Source organism: Macrobrachium rosenbergii, chromosome 41 (assembly GCF_040412425.1).
Source record: "Macrobrachium rosenbergii isolate ZJJX-2024 chromosome 41, ASM4041242v1, whole genome shotgun sequence".
Lineage (NCBI taxonomy): Eukaryota > Metazoa > Arthropoda > Malacostraca > Decapoda > Palaemonidae > Macrobrachium > Macrobrachium rosenbergii.
This window is the reverse complement of record NC_089781.1, coordinates 14,147,597-14,160,380: the sequence shown is the minus strand read 5'-3', so window position 1 is coordinate 14,160,380 and position 12,784 is coordinate 14,147,597.

Below are 12,784 nucleotides of genomic sequence, written 5' to 3'. Positions count from 1 at the left end.
AAAGAATCATTTATGACCTTCCTATAAATTTTCATTACCTCACAGCTATAATCAAGTCACCCACTTTCAGAGTATGGATGGTATAATGGTTCCCATAAATGTATGACGTCTCCATAGACGTTCGTTTTGAAGTGCGGTTGAATAATTCTTACATCACATCCAAGACATTTAATCATTGATAGTAAAGTGTTATAGAAAAAGAGGCGGAAACTTAGTAACCCTAATAGTCTATAGGCATTTCCATTAGTCACCTAAAAGATGAATGAAGATCGCTTTACCTTGGGTGTACTTTTATGTTACTACATAAATACAATGACTAGAGGAAGAGTAATAAGGAGAAAAGAGCGTTGTCGGAAGAAGCACTTTACTTTATTTATGAACAGGATCATAATTTTAGAATCCTTAATGCTATGAAGGCTTCATATTTCACTGTTATTTCCTGTGTCGGCGTTCTTATAGTAGGTCACTTCAGAGCAGTAAATTTATGCACGTATAAAATATGTATCTGCCCTCTCTCTCTCTCTCTCTCTCTCTCTCTCTCTCTCTCTCTCTCTCTCTCTCTCTATATATATATATATATATATATATATATATATGTATATATGTGTGTGTGTATATATATATATATATGTACATATAAATATGAGTATTTATATGTTTATCTATATATATATATATATATGTATATATATATATATTTATATATATATATATCTATATATATATATATATATATATATATATATATACACACACACACACATACGCACACAATGTGTGTGCATGTGTGTGCTTTTTAACAGAGGCCTGTAAGGCGAGCACAACAACCAGAAATATGCCTTTTTGTAGGGAAAAGTTTTATGGGATTTTAGAACGCCCTTCCATCTTCAGAATGGCATCCGGAGAAAGTGCTTTAAGCTTGGCTGGTTCCACACAAAGAATATAATAGTTTTTAAAGGATAGACCATAGAAGCAAACGGGCGAACAAAGTAATATTGTGTATTTTGAAGCATATATACGTGTTTTATGTTTCATTGTCTTTTATGTCTGATATTTAGTTAGTTTTTTTAGTGTATATATTCGTTTGTTTCATAGTTACTCTTATTTATATTATTATATTGTAACTTTTCACCTCACTTTATTTGATATATAAATATATTTTCCGGAGTAGTCAGCTTTACAAATTGGTAGCTCTGTAGTCCAGGGCCATTAACTGTTTCGAACAGCTTGAATAGAAACTGTTCATCATATTCATCATCATCATTTTAATTAACAATTTTGATCACTGTTTTAGGCCCTACATTCATTTTTCATTCTATCTATTAATTTTTTTCGGGTTGTCTTTTAATACAAGTATCGGACAACTAGTCGACAAAGAGGAGGATTTGGGGAATAATTAAGTTTCATCTAGAACTAACCAGTGGCGATAGAGCCAAAGTAGAGACGTCGTGAATAGAATGAAGTAAAATCCAAAATCATTAAGCATAATTACTAAATACTCTAAAGAAAGAAGGAGAAATATCTTGTGAACTTATACTGCATCATTTATAAATAGTATATGTATTTAGCAAACAGATTGCAATGGAAATATGAAGAATATATATGCACAATCATTTACAGTCCCATTGTAGGCTAATGTGCGTGTTGTCTAGTTAAAACAATCCATAGAATAATGAATACATATTATTTCCTAGTACGACATAGAGACCTGACTCCTTATAAATGAGGGTGAATCGTATATTTGTGTAATTTTCCAAAATAAATAAAATTATGCGCAGCAGCTGTGCTAAGATTATGCTGGTTTCTGCCCTCGAAATACAGCTCAGTTCTTTATCAATAAATTGTTGATACCTTTACAAATAGGATGATGTTACGTAAAAATATTAATTTGTCCTTTTACTCCAGTTATCGTGTATTTCAGTTTCTGTGTTAGAACCATTTTTTGCCGTACAGTGTCGAAAAGGATTATATTCTATGTGGTGCATTTAAAATCAATTTGTTCAAACAAAATGAAAGGATCATAAAACATCGATCAATGCAAATGAGTTAAAAGATACTAGACTGTTTTAAGGCTAATTTATGTAATTATTCAGAAAACTCCAGAGCCAAATTATAATAGTTTTCTTTTTAAAGATGTTGAATATTTTTACGTTATCGTCTTATTTTCGACACATTTCTTAACTTGACGTTTTTGAAGCCGTCTGAAACCAAGTTTCCCTACCTTATATACACAAAAAGAAGGATGAATAGACAACAGTGATTATTAATGGCCAGTGTGAGCATGGAGTTGAAAATAAAGCAGCCATCCAGCCTTGCATGTAAGTTTATAATTAATATAATTAATTGTAATTAATATTTAAAGCTGTGAATCTCGTAGATAACGGAAATTCATATAGTTTATGAAACTCTTTCCGTCCTATTTGCCCCGCTGTTTGTTGACTCAAGGGATTCGACATCATTTGAGACGCATTAGGCCTATCTTGAAGGAACTCTCCAGCTTCTCATTGCGAGAGACCTTACGATGCGATATAGAAGAGTTTGTTTTGACACCCTTAAGCTCCTGTTACGTTCGCACTTAGAGACAGTGGCCCTGAAGAACTTCTTGATTCTTCAAAGAAATTGTCCTCTTTTTTTTTTTAATGCCCTAAAGAACTTCTTGATTCTTCAAAGAAATTGTCCTCAATGTTTTTTTTTTTATTATTATTATTATTATTATTTTTTTTTTTTGCAGGAAACTGTTCTAACATGGAGCCCTTAGGGAGTGGTTTTACCTTGAGGCTTTTCTTGGAAAGACTGTAGTTTATTAGTAAGACAAGTGTTTTAAAAGGAAAGGATTTCAAGTATAAGTGATTCTATAAAGAAGATGCACTCATATACGTTTCCCTGTATTAAGAGAGAGAGAGAGAGAGAGAGAGAGAGAGAGAGAGAGAGAGAGAGAGAGAGAGAGAGAGAATTATCAAAAGGGTAAAATTTTTTATCTCATTCAGATATTTCTTATATTTAATTATCTTCAGTTCGCAACAGTTTAGCATACAATTCATGAAGACAGTAGCCTATTCATGTATTTTTATTTTTAAAAACTAGTTGAATTAGACATCTTTCAAAGTTTGCATCTTAGATAATTTGTCTTCATAACTCTACACAATTGTGTGAGTATATCGAAATTATAATGGGCGCTCGCGCACACAAACACAAACACACACACACTGAATATGCTAATGTAGGGTGAAATACAATTAATACCATGTATTAACGTATTAATACATTGTAGTAATACAGTAATACATTGATGGATTTTCAAAGGACATTAGATCAACTAGGGTGCGGTCAGTATTCAAGAAAAAGACATGATAATTTTCATCATTTTACGTAAGGTAAATTTAAGCATCTGAATTATGAATCGATAATCATTAGGTATTAAACAATCATAATGTATGCTCAGATGCATCGTATACTTGTATATGATGATTCTAAGTTAAGATGTTTGATGTCGCCTTAATTAAGAAGACAGCCAGGATGAGCTTTATATATATATATATATATATATATATATATATATATATATATATATATATATATATATATATATATGTATATATTATATATGTATATATATATATATATATATATATATATATATATATATATATATATATATATATATATATATATATATAAAAGTTAAGTATATCTTAGTTTTACCAGACCAATGAGCTGATTAACAGTTCTCCTTTGGCTGGCCCGAAGGATTAGACTTATTTCACGTGGCTAAGAACCAGTTGGTTACTTAGCAACGGGGCCTACAGCTTATTGTGGAATCCGAACCACATTAAAGCGAGAAATTAATTTCTATCACCAGAAATAAGTTCCTCTAATTCTTCATTAGCTGGCCGGAGACTCGAACTAGGGCCAAGCGAGTCCTAGCCCACAACTCTACCGACTCCCCCACGAGGAACTTCGTATGTATATATATATATATATATATATATATATATATATATATATATATATATATATATATATATATATATATATATATATATATATATATATATATATTATATATATTTGTGCAGATTAATTCAATGCGTAACTCAGTTATACATTCCAAACTATTTCGTTCATTATTTACATCAGTCCCAATAATGAACAATACAAAAGGAAAGATTCATTCGTCGCTGCCAGCTCTCGTGCAATCTGCATACAAAAAGACGCACAATGAAGAGAATTCCCGACGAAAGCTTATCCAGATTTTTAGAGGGATTTATTTCGGAGAACATCAATGAGATTACGTCCGAACACAACCGAAACTGCGATTGCGCAAAATTTGTGCGGCCAGTGTATACATATCCAAATCCTTCCATTGTAGCGTTCTAATCCCCAGCAGGAGCCTCGCACCACCGAATCTGATCCTTTAATAGCCTCCAATTCCTCCATCAAGCGGGAGTCTTCCCCTCGAAATCCTTTATGATACCATTTGGGATTATAATGGTATTGACAAGTTAGTTCCAGTGGGATTAACTGGCTCAAAGGTACAACCCACGACGCAAGAGGTTGGCTGCGAGGATCTAATTGGTTTCTGTCTCGGGTTATTGGAAATGTAATTCTTAATTATCTCTTTAATTTTTCCAGGTTATATTGACCAATCCTTCTCGTAATGGGACGTCAGTTTGTAGATGATGATGGCTGAGCATCAGGAAATAGAAAGAAGCAAATGAAAATATTTTATTTCTTATTTAAGTTGCTGGATCTAAAACTGAAGATATCTTTTCAGAATTCCTGACGTATATCTGATGTTTGACCGTAATTTGTACCTAATGTAATTGACCAATATATTTCCCTGCATACCGACCAAATTGCTAAAAATATCTGTCGCTCCTTCGGAGTGTAACAAAACAGTGTTCCTTCACGTCCAGTTGAAACTTTATTTCACAGGGAAGGGAAAATTCTTTTGTAGGTAAAATGACCAATAGAAACTCTCCAGTCATGCGATAACACAGAAAAACATTCTTTTTGTTGCCTTGTTCGACCACAATATTGTATTACTTTCTGTTCCAAAACCAGTAGATGAAAGAAAGCACATCTTGCTAGTCATAACAAAAACAATCATCTGTGTTGGATTACACACACACAAATACACTGATACACACAAGTACGCTGGCGCATACTTAGTCCCACTCATCTTCCCTCACCCATGGACGTAATGGCCTTGCAGTCAATCATTTTGCATTTTCTTTACAAAAATAAATAAATGAATATACAAATAAATGCCCAAGCTCGCAAATGATTGCAGCTTGTGGAACAGGCCAGAAACGTTCACCTGACTGACTGTGAGAAAACAGAATAAAATTCTTTCACGGACTGCGTGGCAAGCACAGGTCCATCGACCAGCGAATACTCATCAGTAAATGCAGAGATAGACTTATTTGGTTAATCGCAGCAATAACACAATATAACTCCTCTTTTTGTCGATATGAAGATGACTCATTCTTATTGGAAACTAATATTGGCTTCCGATATTGTATTTCCAATCTGTTGCTTCTACAAATAGAAACGAGAAATAAATAGGAAAAGATTCTTCCTGCCAGAATGAAGGTTTTAGCAGGAAAAGTAACCGAAAAATATTAACAATGGTAAAATCTCGAGCGCATGACTACAGTTTCGAAATATGCTTTTAGACTTTACTGTGCTGATGTTATACATTAAGTTACAAAATTAGCATTGGTGGGGAGTTTTTCGTCTCTTTGGCATCTGGATTTAAAACTGTTAAGATTTGTTATCTAAGACTGCCCAAGAGTTGTTTCATCTCATTCTCAAGTTGCCACATCTATGACTTGTTTCTATGATAAGTTGTGTTTTAATAGCCTCTGTACAAATGTGTTTAGTTTACTACCCTTGCATGTAACATAGGTGTAGGTATAATGTATGCACACAAATTACTCCAACACTCAAATATTCTCATTTTAAATATATATATATATATATATATATATATATATATATATATATATATATATATATATATATATATATATATATATATATATATATATAGATAGATAGATAGATAGATAGATAGATACATGATAGATATGTATATATATGTAGATATATGTATTACGTGTGTGTCTGTGTATTATTTTACTGAGAAATCTTGATAAATCTATCCACAGTTTCCCATCCCTTCCATAATGAATATGGAAAAGTCTCTGAAGTCTACGAATTTCCAGCCCTAACAACGAAACCTTTGCACGTTTTCCAAAACCTTATATTATACATAATGATTAGAAATAAGGAGAGTATAAGTCGGTATGTCGTATTTTTCCTGTTAAGTTTGCATACTGGGGCTCTCTTGGCTTTTCAGATTTAAGAACCGTTATAAAATATACAGGAAACCTGACAGCCAGGGTCAAGGCATCGATCATTTACTATGAAGACTTTTAGAGGTTAGGTTCTAGTCCTTCATAAACCACGAGAATAAATTCCATCATATTTTCATTATCAAATAAAAATTCAACCTACACTGAAACATCCATCTCTCTCTCTCTCTCTCTCTCTCTCTCTCTCTCTCTCTCTCTCTCTCTCTCTCTCTCTCTCTCGGACACAAACACACACCCGCACACACTATCAGTGGAATAGATGACTTGACGTGTCATACCCTGCCCCGTGGAAAGTGGGATATTTTAGCCCAGTTACCATGAAACGATAGATAAGGAGCCTTGTCAGGGAATAGTGTTAACGATTTTATAGAAAAAGAATCTCCCCCCATATTAATACTCGTACAGATTATGTAACCAAATGCTAAATAAAACCTAAAACATTCTTAACCATCAGTTCAGTATTTCCATGCCATTTTGATGTATTTCATATATGAATAAAAGCGTGATATTCCAATGTTTTATTAAGAAAAAATAAAATCCTTTTACCAACTGTCTAGGCTGTTAGCATCTTAAGTTTTGGAAGGAAGCCATTTCAGAGCTTTGAATCTGTGGTATTTCAGCCCTCCTGAGCACATACAGTATATATGTATATATATATATATATATATATATATATATATATATATATATATATATATATATATATATATATATATATATATATATATATATATATATATATATATATATATATATATATATATATATATATAAGGGCAGTTGAAAAGGACTATAGAGACGAACACGCCATTACTGGTCTTGATAGGTGGTCCTTGAGAATCAGAAAATCGAGGTATTATGATATTGAAGTCCACTTATCGTCAGGTACAGCTACTCACAATAAATTTTATTTACAATTAAGTATTTTGCCGTCGGATTTTACATAAAAAATCAAAGAATCCGTATCTGAGAAAGGATGTATTTAATTACGCATTTTGCATGTATAAGAAAGGCAACTTTTGCTGGTGTTAACTTCGGATTGGTATTAATGGGGTATTGCCTTAAATATAAAAAAAATAGGAAATATTCAGTTCTGAGGAGTAAGAAAAGCTTCCGGGTAAAGGAACTAATTATGTTTATAAGCCTTTTTTGCTGAATTATTTCAGTGTATACAGCCTCATTTATTTACGTCTGTGAATTTGACATGAGACCTTTGCTGCGGTGACTTGCTAAGCCAAAACTCACCCGGGAGTACCTTCCTTCTGAAGGACTTTTTCCCTAGAAAAATCAGTATCTGAAATTATGATCATGGTGTATGTAATAGGATAATTATTACTCCGATGAGACATTTTTGTAATTATGCTTGTTGTATCAGTCACAATTCATTTGGATTAATCGATCAAGTAGATCTGAGAAGTATAGGGTAATCTGGTGTATATATGAAAGCCCTTCACTTTAAAATAACGTATACGACTGAATGTTTCAAGATTTTTAACAGCGATTATATACATATATATATATATATATATATATATATATATATATATATATATATATATATATATATATATATATATATATATATATATATATATATATATATATATATATATATATATATATACATACACGCACACACACACACACACACACACACACATATATATATATATATATATATATATATATATATATATATATATATATATATATATATAAAATATATATATATATATATATATATATATATATATATATATATATATATATATATATATATCTTATATACTCTTTCCCCATCCCTCTCCCTCCTAGGAACTCCGCTGCTTTATGCAATTTCACGCCTTTGTTATCTTTCCCGGCTTCTGAATACTTCTGAATGATCTCATCCGCTGCTTTTGTGCGATAGTCCAGCTAAATTCATCCCGAGTTAGTCAGAGTTGGAAGGTCATAACAGAATAAGACTCAGTATTTAATGTGTCCCTAATGTAATCTGTGAACTAAGTTGACCTGTAAGCTTCTTGTTCCCTTCTCAGAATAATGTTCGTGAAATCCTTGACTATTTATAACGGTAAATACATGGAATCATGTACACATGATGTTGATTATATGTATGTAGGTATATATATATAGCATATATACATACATATAATCAAAATAATGTGTACAGAATTATATATTATATATTGTTTAGTCAGCCAGAACTAAAATGTATGAATAAATTGTAAACTGTTCAGGTGTGAAATTAGCATAAATTCTGCCATATAATCGGTAATGATTAAATATTATATATTAATTTCATTAATTTATTATGAATAAATAATGAAACTGTTCAGGTGTGTAATCCATAAATTCTGCCATATAATCGGTAATGATTAAATATATATAATTTCATTAATTTACTATATATATATAATATATATATATATATAAATGTGCATATATATATATATATATATATATATATATATATATATATATATATATATATATATATATATATATATATATAATTGCCGTTATGAGGAGCTTTTATATATAATTAAAAATAAACATAAAAATAACATTTTTTTTTACAATTTAAAAGCTAAGGAGAGGGGTAAAATACAAATATTTTCAGTACATTGTTTTTTCTTCGTAAAACGTTGATATAAATGAACATCCGTCTTATGGTGGTATTAGACAAAAAACACAACAAAAAACAAACGCCATATTGCCCTAAGTGATTTTATAGAATTTTTTTGCTCATTTGCTCTTATAGATGAGTTATATTTTTAACCTTCCGTGTAGAAAAAGTATAACTTGAACATATCAGCAACGTAGGTTATGATATCTTCAACCTCCAAATCATATTGGAAGATTAATTATAATCGTCCTCAATAACCCAAGACGTATTATTGTCATTTATGTACAAGGTTGACTAATTATGCTTGTGATTTTCTCTATGTCGACTAAACAAAGGATGCACCAGATGTGACCCCAGCAGGTATTGAGAAGCTTTAATGGCAGAAGCAATAAGCAAAAATGTGAACACTATGGGCGGGTGAGACCAAAGCAAATGGTGACAATATCCCTTCGAATTTGAATAATAGATGTGCATACATAATTAGTATTATTTTGATGCTTATGGTATGAAGGTACCGAAGGTTAATAAACTGTTTCACTGTCTTTTTTCAAAACCGCAATGAATTTTTATATAAGTGGCAAAATTTACACAGATAATTTTAAAGAATATAGGGCACTGATGATTACAAAGTTTGCCACTATATATATATATATATATATATATATATATATATATATATATATATATATATATATATATATATATATATATATATGATTAGCTTGTCCTTGTGATGAAAACGATGCAGGAGTTTTCGTGCTTTAATCATAGTTGCTCGCTGGGTCGCCTCCAGAGGAATAACTTTAGTGATAGATATATTTAAATGTCACCATCAGATTATATCTGAGGAAATGGAGAGAATTTCGGCTGTTATCAGCCAGGCTGGAGTGTTCAGCGCACCCCAAACAAGCAGTGAATTATTTAGCAATTAGCAGACACGAGCAGTTCTTTTCTTCTTCTAAAATAAATGCAAATTCGTTTCCTGGAAGATATGGAGAACCTTGAGAAGGGAGCCTGTCATCCAGCACCAGTAGATTAGGATTATTCTTCTTGGAAAATTCACGTTCGTAGTTTGATTTTTGCTCTCACTCCTGTGGAATGCCTGAGAAAAAACTGCATTTTTAGACGCACTGCATAGTGTGTTAGTTATTCTGTACTTGCGCTCTATTACTCCAAGACTTAACTAACATTTTTGTAAACCGAGAGAGAGAAAAATTTTCTTTTATAATTTTTAGGGCTAGTATGGTACATTTATGAATAAAAGACGATATAAGTGATAGTTTTATTATAGGTAATATTAGTGATAGTTTTAACAAAAAAACAGAAGCGTTTTGGTCCAAACTTATTCACGGAGGGAGGAAATTCATCCTTTAGAGTTTAAGGAGGCTTATTGCCTGAAAGGTAATTTCTTGTATATTAAAGTTCTACATTCTCCTTATAATATGCATGCTAATTCATAACCAGTTGTATTTTAAAAAATTGCTGGCATCACATTTCGAATAACATCAAGATAAAAAACATTGGCATTAATAATATATTATATTTAACAATCCTGGCTGCATGATAAGATTTAGGAACAACACAAGTGTCATGTTTACAAATACATGCTAATAAGAGTTCATTGTTTGCCCAGAATTTTAGTTGTCGGCCTCTCCAGATAACAAAGATAACACTCGTACTCTAAGCACAGCCACCTGGGGCCTTATTAACATTCACCTAGTTCATGAAAACTGCAAAAGTTATGAATTATAATTAAGCTTTGTCCAGTGTGCAGACCCACTGCATTTGAGGTTACTTTCATACCAAAGCCTGGGTTTTATGTATGCAAAAGGACTTATTCAATTTTAAGCTTATTCTTATAGTAGATTAAAACAAAAACAAGAGAGGAATTGTAAATTTACTCACTAAAGTTATCTGACTAATATATGACAGATGATATCTGAAAACCTGCAGTGCTTCCAGCATGATTTTAGTTTGTCATATTTACTCCTGGAATTCATTTTATCCTCGTAGGCATCTTGGAGAACAGAATGGTAGCGTTTTATTCCAGATCCTTTTTTGGTGTCTTTTTCATCTTTTTCATTCTACGTTTAATTATTCCTATCGTCGTTTTCTGAATGAGTTTTTGTACTTCAAACATTATATAAAGCAAAATGCCAAGAAAAAAACTAATTTAATGGGAGAAGCAGAAGCAGAATAATCAAATTCTCTTCTCCCTGTCAGAAATTAGTTTTAATAAAGACATTATTCATTCATACTCTTTCACAATGTTTGGCCAGCCCTTAATTAAAGGCTGAATAATTCTCCTGGCGGAAGTATAATCACCAAGTTAATCAGGGATTCATTGGTTGCTTTAATTATTGAAATGCGATTAAAAGCAATGCGATTGAAAATTTGCGTATGTCAGAAGCTATTTTTTCTCGACAATGAGAAATAAATATTTTTCCCTTCGTTTTCTTTTTCGAAAAATGTTGATATGCGGCGAGCACCAAATGTGATATTGTACAATGTAAACAATATAATGAGAATCTTGCTCGTATTATTATAAAGTTCCACTGGCTTAAATCGTTTTGTTTTTCGGCACTAGCATTGTAGAATGAGTAATTTTAATGCCATGTGTTTAATAAAGTTTATATTCACTTCTTGCTACTTCCTCATATCTGATGGTCTTAGATTTTTCACTAAAGGCTAGAGTGTATCTCTCTCTCTCTCTCTCTCTCTCTCTCTCTCTCTCTCTCTCTCTCTCTATACTTTGATAGATTTACCTTAAATTTCTGAAGTTCTTCCGAGCTGAAATATCTACGCTAATAAGGTATTGATTGGTAACTGAGACAAGCTGTTGAATCAGCCTCAAATGCAAACAACTGAAAGGCAATGTCAGCAGTTGCTCCCTAACCCACCGCTTATTTCGTGAAGACATCATCCTACACGAACCAACCGCTTCCAATATCCAACTATCCATTATATTATTCATTGCTTTGTCGCCCAGATTTTCAAGATCAACATTTCATTGCTTCATCTGTCTTTACTTTCAACCTTAGACTAGCCTCTACACTAGTATGCGGGAGTGTAGTTATATCAGTAACGGAATGTGACAAACATGTGTCTTAGGAAGAAGAAAAAGAAAAGTATGTTGCGAGAGAGAGAGAGAGAGAGAGAGAGAGAGAGAGAGAGAGAGAGAGAGAGATTTTCCGTTCTAGCTATCAACCTCTACTTTTTTTTTGGTGGGGGTCTAATTTACAGTAGATATTTACTTTTGGCCCAACATTGTCGTATTAACTTAAACACGAACGCAGTGAGATTTGAAGTGAAGAGTAACATTTTATGACACAAACGCGCACACACACGTACATATATATGTGTGTGTATATATATATATATATATATATATATATATATATATATATATATATATATATATATATATATATATATATATATATATATATAGGCTATATTTATACATACATACACAATTTTTTACTCATATTTTCAGTAACACCATGACCTCAGTGCACCCATCTCTCACCGACCATCCTTAAGCTCATCAATATGCCTTACCTCTTTGATATGCCTTTGTAGAGTTAGCTTGTATGGTAGGATACTTATCTTTATATCATTACTAGCTGCCCAACCAGCCGCTGCCTGGGATAACTCTGAATGACAACTGATGAATCTCTCTCTCTCTCTCTCTCTCTCTCTCTCTCTCTCTCTCTCTCTCTCTCTCTCTCTCTCTCTCTCTCCCTAACGCCCTCTACTCTCTCTCCCTCTTCTTGTA